Genomic DNA, 8,068 nt, shown 5'->3' with positions numbered 1-8,068 from the left:
TTAATTTTCCCTGAGGACTTGGGATGCATTCGCGGCCAGTACAGTTACTGGAAAAGTCTGTTAATATGTCTGGGGATGGAACGGAAATCCTCCAGGAACATCTCCATGAAGCTTTCCTGGAGCTACTCCAAAAGCCTTTGCAGAAGGTTTCTGGGGAAGGCAGCGTTATTCCGTCCTCCATGGTAGGCCACTTTACCAAGCCCTGCTAGTAGCAAGTAATCTGGGATCATTGCATGACAAAGCCTGGCAGCCTATGGTCTCGGTGTTTGCTGGCATTCAAGCAACATCCGTTCTTTATCTCTCTGTTTATCCTCAGGAGAGTGATATTGTTCATGGTAACCTGGTTGAAATACAGGAATTTAATTAAGGGGACATTCAGAGGTGGCTGTTTGCCCGTGGCTGAAAAGAAATCCTCCTCACAGTTAGCCAAGCCGGGGCGGGGCGGGGAGCACTGGCGCTTAGCTGTTCATGTCTGGCTAGCAGGGATCTACCCTGATACCAGCCACACAGTGAGGGGAGCGATCATCCCAGAGAATTGGATGGGTGGGTTAGTTTGTGTTCTGCTGCTGCACGTTAACACGAAAACCGCAGCACTCAATGGGCTTTGCTTGGTATGGGAAAGGAGGGCACTGCTTTTATGCAGATTGCAGAAGCCGAAAGACTATGGCTTGCTATGGCCGCCTGCAAGCTGAATTCTGTTGCTCAGCCCTGCATCCGTGATCTCTAACACCAAAGTCACAGGCGCTCAATATAAGATGCAAAAAATGACCTTGTACCGAAATCACATGTGCCATGTAATGTGAAGTGTTCACCGTGAAAGAGTATACCCATTGTTCTGTAAAATGTATCTTTTAAAATATTTCTCTCCCTTTTTTCCCTCCCGCAGCTGCAAATTTTTCAAGCCTCCCTCTTCCGTCCCAAAGGCTATCTCAGGTAAGGCGGCGAAAAAAAATGCACGCGCAATGAAATGTTTTCTGAGATCATGCAGTCAACCTGCAATGAAAGAGTCCATCTGAATGTGTGGAAGGACACACTATCACAGTACAGGAAAGCGGCCAATGAACGTGAGGACAAGAGGGATGAACATGAGGACAGGAGGGATGATCGAGATGAGAGGTGGCAGCAGGAAGATCAGAGGAGGCATGAAGCAATGCTGGGGGTTACTATGGGATCAAATGGACATGCTCCAGCATCTGGTGGAGCTTCAGGAACGGCAGCAGGATCACTGAGTGCCGCTGCAGCCCCTGTTTAACTGCCCTCCCCCCTCTTCAAGTTCCATAGCCTCCTCATCCAGACACTCAAGAATGCGGGGGGAGGCTCCGTGCACCCTGCCACTCCACCTCAGTGGACAGCCCAAGCAACAGAAGGCTGTCATTCAACAAGTTTTGAAGTGGCCTTTTCCTTCCCGCCTCCCCTCCTCCCATGCCCCACCCAGGCTACCTTGTCAGTTCTCTCCCTATTTTTATAATCAATTAATAAAGAGTACATGTTTTTTAAACGATAGTGACTTTATTTCCTTTGCAAGCAAGCTGTGATCGAAGGGGGGAGGGTGGGTGGCTTACAGGGCATGAGTCAACCAAGGGGGCGGGTTTTCATCAAGGAGAAACAAACAGAACTGTCACACCATAGCCTGGCCAGTCATGAAACTGGTTTTCAAAGTTTCTCTGATGCGCAGCGCTTCCTGGTGAGCTCTTCTAATCGCCCTGGTGCCTGGCTGCATGTAATCAGCGGCCAGGCGATTTGCCTCAACCTCCCACCCCACCATAAATGTCTCCCCCTTACTCTCACAGAGATTGTGAAGCACACAGCAAGAAGCAATAAAAATGGGAATATTGGTTTCGCTGAGGTCTGAGCGAGTCAGTAAAGTACACCAGTGTCCCTTTAAATGTCCAAATGCACATTCTACCACCATTCTGCACTTGCTCAGCCTGTGATTGAACAGCTCATGACTACTTTTCAGGCTGCCTGTGTATGGCTTCATGAGCCATGGCATTAAGGGGTACGCTGGGCCCCCAAGGATAACTATAGGAATGTCAACAACCCCAACTGTTATTTTCTGGTCAGGTCTGCTGCAGCAGTTTAAACATACTAGTGTTCCTGAAGACGCGAGCATCATGAACCCTTCCCGGCCTGTCCTAAACAGATAGCTAAGGGTTAATGTCTCTTTCACCTGAAGCACCTGACCAGAGGACCAATCAGGAAACCGGATTTTTTCAACTTTGGGTGGAGGGAATTGAGTGTCTGAGGTCTTTGTTTTCTGGCTGCCTGCCTCTCTGAGCTTTGGAGAAGTAGCTCTACTTTCTAGTCTTCTGTTTCTAAGTGTAAGGACAAAGAGATCAGATAGTAAGTTCTATGGTTTTCTTTTCTTTGGTATTTGCATGAATATAAGTGCTGGAGTGCTTTGATTTGTATTCTTTTTGAATAAGGCTGTTTATTCAATATTCTTTTAAGCAATTGCCCTGTGTTGTATCATCTATACAGAGAGAACATTTGTACTTATTTTTCTTTCTTTTTATATAAAGCTTTCTTTTAAGACCTGTTGGAGTTTTTCTTTACTTCAGGGAAATTGAGTCTGTACTCACCAGGGAATTGGTGGGAGGAAGGAATCGGGGAGATTTGTGTGTTGGATTGCTAGCCTGACTTTGCATTCCCTCTGGGGGAATAGGAAAGTACTTTTTGTTTCCAGGATTGGGAACAGAGAGGGAGATTCACTCTGTTTGGATTCACAGAGCTTGTGTCTGTGTATCTCTCCAGGAGCACCTGGAGGGGGGAAGGGAAAAAGGATTATTTCCCTTTGTTGTGAGACTCAAGGGATTTGGGTCTTGGGGTCCCCAGGAAAGGTTTTTCAGGGGGACCAGAGTGCCCCAAAACACTCTAATTTTTTGGGTGGTGGCAGCAGGTACCAGGTCCAAGCTGGTAACTAAGCTTGGAGGTTTTCATGCTAACCCCCATATTTTGGACGCTAAGGTCCAAATCTGGGACCTAGGTTATTACATGAGTAGCAGCGGTGGGATATAGACAGAATCCAGAAGCCAGTAGGAATATTATATTTTTCTTTTCTCTGCTAAGGGCTTTTTAGCAGAGAGAAACAGTTTGGTTTTAAAAGGGAACCAGAGAGAAATTTTTTTTTTTTCTGCTCTCTCTGGCAGTTTGTGGCTTGCATGTTAAGCAGAAGTCGTTAAGGACTATTAACAGTCTTTTGTCACACAATAGCACTCCCATTGAGAGTCATACCAGCACTATATGAATGCAAATAAAGTGGTTTTTCAGGTTTACTTGACATTGAAGATTAGCTAAAGGCACTGTTGCTAGGCAGACTTCAGGAGGCAACAGAGAACCTGCAGTTCAGAAGATAAACACCGGAGGGCACCCCAACACAAGAAAACAGGAACCATGTCTACCAAGACAAAAATGGAGGCTGAGGAACAAATCAAAGAAGCTGAACACAGGCGAGAGATGGAAAAACACAAACAGCAACTGGAAATAAAACAAAAAGAGATGGAGATGAAAGAAAGAGAAGAACAGATCAAAGAGGCAGCCTACCAAAGAGAACAGGCAGCCTACCAAAGAGAACAGGCAGCCAAAGAGGCAGCCAAGGAGGCAGCACACAAAAGAAAACTAGAAGAAGAAGAGGTGGCCCACCGCCGAGAAATGGAAAAACAACAAAAAGAGAATGAAGAGAAGGAAAAACAGAGAAAACATGAACTGGAGTTGGCAAAAGCTGGGCTGCCTGTGCCAGCCAACCCTAACAACCCGGCGCCAAATATTGCTCCACAGCACAGGAAATTTCCCACCTACAAGGCAGGTGATGACACCGAGGCCTTCTTGGAAAATTTTGAAAGAGCCTGTCTTGGGTACAGCATTCCCGAAGACCAGTACATGGTAGAATTGAGGTCACAGCTCAGTGGACCTTTAGCAGAGGTGGCAGCTGAAATGCCTAAGCACCAAATGAATGACTATAAACTTTTCCTAACCAAGGCCAGATACAGGATGGGGATAACCCCAGATCATGCCCGTCGGCGTTTCAGAAACCAAAAGTGGAAACCAGAGGAGTCATTTCCCAAACACGCCTACTGCATTGCAAAAAACTATGAGGCCTGGCTAACAGGAAACAACATTCAAACCTTGGAAGAACTGAACCTCCTCATACAAATGGAGCAGTTCTTGGATGGTGTTCCTGAAGACATCACACGGTACATACAAGATGGAAACCCCAAGAATATCGCTGAGGCGGGGGAGATTGGAGCCAAATGGATGGAACTGGCAGAAAGCAAGAAAGCTACTGTCAAGGGGAACGATTACCCCAGGGGGCACACAGACCATAAACCCTACAACCGAGGACAGCCAAAGACCCCACATACCATCCAAGTAAAGCCACAGATACCCTACCCTTCAACCTCACCAGTCTCCAGTAACTCACCTCGGCCCAGTGACCCATCAGATGGAAGATGCTTTAAGTGTAATGAACTGGGACATATCAAGGCCAAGTGTCCCAAGAACACCATGCGAGTGCAATTCATTACACCACCATCACACCAAAGATCCCCAGGCCCGGATGCCTCTCAAATACCCTTGGAGCGAAGGGAAAATTTGAGAGTGGGCGGAAAGAAGGTTACTGCGTGGAGAGACACGGGGGCACAAGTGTCAGCTATCCACCAATCCTTCGTTGACCCCAAATTCATCAACCCAAAGGCCAAAGTTACAATTTACCCCTTCATGTCACAAGCTGTAGACTTGCCTACAGCTCAACTGCCTGTCCAGTACAAAGGCTGGTCAGGAATGTGGACTTTTGCAGTCTATGACAATTATCCTATCCCCATGCTACTGGGGGAAGACTTGGCCAACCAGGTGAGGCGGGCCAAGACAGTGGGAATGGTTACACGTAGCCAAACCAGGCAAGCTTCCAGACCCATTCCTGTTCCTGAGCCGTCCACAGAGGCCCCGTCTGTGTTACCAGAAACCCAGACAGATGTAGTGGACCCGGATTCCATGCCTACCACTGAAACAGCCACAGCATCTCCAGTCCCAGGCCCGGAACTGGAACAGCAACCAGCACCAGCAAGTGCAACTACATCTTCAAACTCAACGCCAGAGGGCGCCAGCGAGCCAAAACTGGCAGAAGCACAAGACAGCCATACCCAAAAGGCTCAGCCAGAGCCTGAAATACCCTCAGGTGCACCAGCGGAGAGCGGTACACCAGCAACGGAAACAACCCCATCACCTACATCGCTTCCAGAGGGACCAAGCCCAAGTCCACAGTCTGAGGAAGAACTGGTGACCCCAGCCTCAAGGGAACAGTTCCAGGCTGAGCAGGAAGCGGATGACAACCTTCAGAAAGCTTGGGCGGCGGCACGGAGCACCCCACCGCCTCTCAGCTCTTCTAATCGATCCCGGTTTGTTATAGACCAAGGACTTTTATACAAGGAAATTCTTTCTGGTGGACACCGGGAAGAATGGCAGCCGCAAAAACAGTTGGTGGTTCCAACTAAGTACCGGGGGAAGCTCTTAAGCTTAGCCCATGATCATCCCAGTGGCCATGCTGGGGTGAACAGAACCAAGGACCGGTTGGGGAAGTCCTTCCACTGGGAGGGGATGGGCAAGGACGTTGCCAAGTATGTCCGGTCTTGTGAGGTATGCCAAAGAGTGGGAAAGCCTCAAGACCAGGTCAAGGCCCCTCTCCAGCCACTCCCCATAATTGAGGTCCCATTTCAGCGAGTAGCTGTGGATATTCTGGGCCCTTTCCCAAAAAAGACGCCCAGAGGAAAGCAGTACGTACTGACTTTAGTGGACTTTGCTACCCGATGGCCAGAAGCAGTCGCTCTAGGCAACACCAGGGCTAACACTGTGTGCCTGGCCCTAACAGACATCTTTGCCAGGGTAGGTTGGCCCTCCGACATCCTTACAGATTCAGGGTCTAATTTCCTGGCAGGGACCATGGAAAAACTGTGGGAAACTCATGGGGTGAATCACTTGGTTGCCACCCCATACCACCATCAAACCAATGGCCTGGTGGAAAGGTTCAATGGAACTTTGGGGGCCATGATACGAAAATTCATCAACGAATTCTCCAATAATTGGGACCTAGTGTTGCAGCAGTTGCTGTTTGCCTACAGGGCTGTACCACATCCCAGTTTAGGGTTTTCACCATTTGAACTTGTGTATGGTCACGAGGTTAAGGGGCCATTACAGTTGGTGAAGCAGCAATGGGAGGGGTTTACGCCTTCTCCAGGAACTAACATTCTGGACTTTGTAAGCAACCTACAAAGCACCCTCCGACACTCTTTAGCCCTTGCTAAAGAGAACCTAAAGGATGCTCAAGAAGAGCAAAAGGCCTGGTATGACAGACATGCCAGAGATCGGTCCTTCAAGGTAGGAGACCAGGTTATGGTCTTGAAGGCGCAACAGGCCCATAAGATGGAAGCATCATGGGAAGGGCCATTCACGGTCCAAGAGCGCCTGGGAGCTGTAAACTACCTCATAGCATTTCCCAATTCCTCACTAAAGCCTAAAGTGTACCATGTTAATTCTCTCAAGCCTTTCTATTCCAGAGACTTACAGGTTTGTCAGTTTACAGTCCAGGGAGAGGATGCTGAGTGGCCTGACGGTGTCTACTACGACGGGAAAAAAGACGGTGGCGTGGAAGAGGTGAACCTCTCAACCACCCTGGAACGTCTGCAGCGGCAACAAATCAAGGAGCTGTGCACTAGCTTCGCCCCATTGTTCTCAGCCACCCCAGGACGGACTGAACGGGCATACCACTCCATTGATACAGGTAATGCTCACCCAATCAGAACCCCACCCTACCGAGTGTCTCCTCATGCCCAAGCTGCTATAGAACGGGAGATCCAGAACATGCTACAGATGGGTATAATCCGCCCATCTTCCAGTGCATGGGCATCTCCAGTGGTTCTGGTACCCAAACCAGATGGGGAAATACGCTTTTGCGTGGACTACCGTAAGCTAAATGCTGTAACTCGTCCGGACAACTATCCAATGCCACGTACCGATGAGCTATTGGAAAAGTTGGGACGTGCCCAGTTCATCTCTACAATAGACTTAACCAAGGGGTACTGGCAAGTACCGCTAGATGAACCTGCCAAGGAGAGGTCAGCATTCGTCACCCATGCGGGGGTGTATGAATTCAATGTCCTTCCTTTCGGCCTTCGAAATGCACCCGCCACCTTCCAGAGGCTGGTAGATGGTCTACTAGCTGGACTGGCAGAATTTGCAGTTGCCTACCTCGATGATGTGGCCATTTTTTCAGACTCCTGGCCCGAACACCTACTACACCTGGAAAAGGTCTTTGAGCGCATCAGGCAGGCAGGACTAACTGTTAAGGCCAAAAAGTGTCAAATAGGCCAAAACAGAGTGACTTACCTGGGGCACCAGGTGGGTCGAGGAACCATAAACCCCCTACAGGCCAAGGTGGATGCTATCCAAAAGTGGCCTGTCCCAAAGTCAAAGAAGCAGGTCCAATCCTTCTTAGGCTTGGCCGGATACTACAGGCGATTTGTACCACACTACAGCCAAATCGCTGCCCCACTGACCGACCTGACCAAAAAGACCCAGCCAAATGCAGTTAAGTGGACTGATGAGTGTCAAAAGGCCTTTACCCAACTTAAGGCAACGCTCATGTCTGACCCTGTGCTCAGGGCCCCGGATTTTAACAAGCCATTCCTAGTAACCACGGATGCATCTGAGCGTGGTATAGGAGCAGTGCTCATGCAGGAAGCAACAGATCACAACTTCCATCCTGTCGTGTTTCTCAGTAAGAAACTGTCTGAGAGGGAAAGTCACTGGTCAGTCAGTGAAAAGGAATGCTATGCCATTGTGTACGCCCTGGAAAAGCTACGCCCATATGTTTGGGGACGGCGGTTCCAACTACAAACTGACCATGCTGCACTAAAGTGGCTTCATACTGCCAAGGGGAACAACAAGAAACTTCTTCGTTGGAGTTTAGCTCTCCAAGATTTTGATTTTGAAATTCAACACATCACAGGAGCTTCTAATAAAGTTGCTGATGCACTCTCCCGTGAGAGTTTCCCAGAATTCAGTAGTTAAAAAGTGT

The sequence above is a fragment of the Gopherus flavomarginatus genome, chromosome 2, assembly GCF_025201925.1.
Source record: "Gopherus flavomarginatus isolate rGopFla2 chromosome 2, rGopFla2.mat.asm, whole genome shotgun sequence".
NCBI classification, from domain to species: Eukaryota; Metazoa; Chordata; order Testudines; family Testudinidae; genus Gopherus; species Gopherus flavomarginatus.
Note: the sequence above shows the minus strand (reverse complement) of the source record.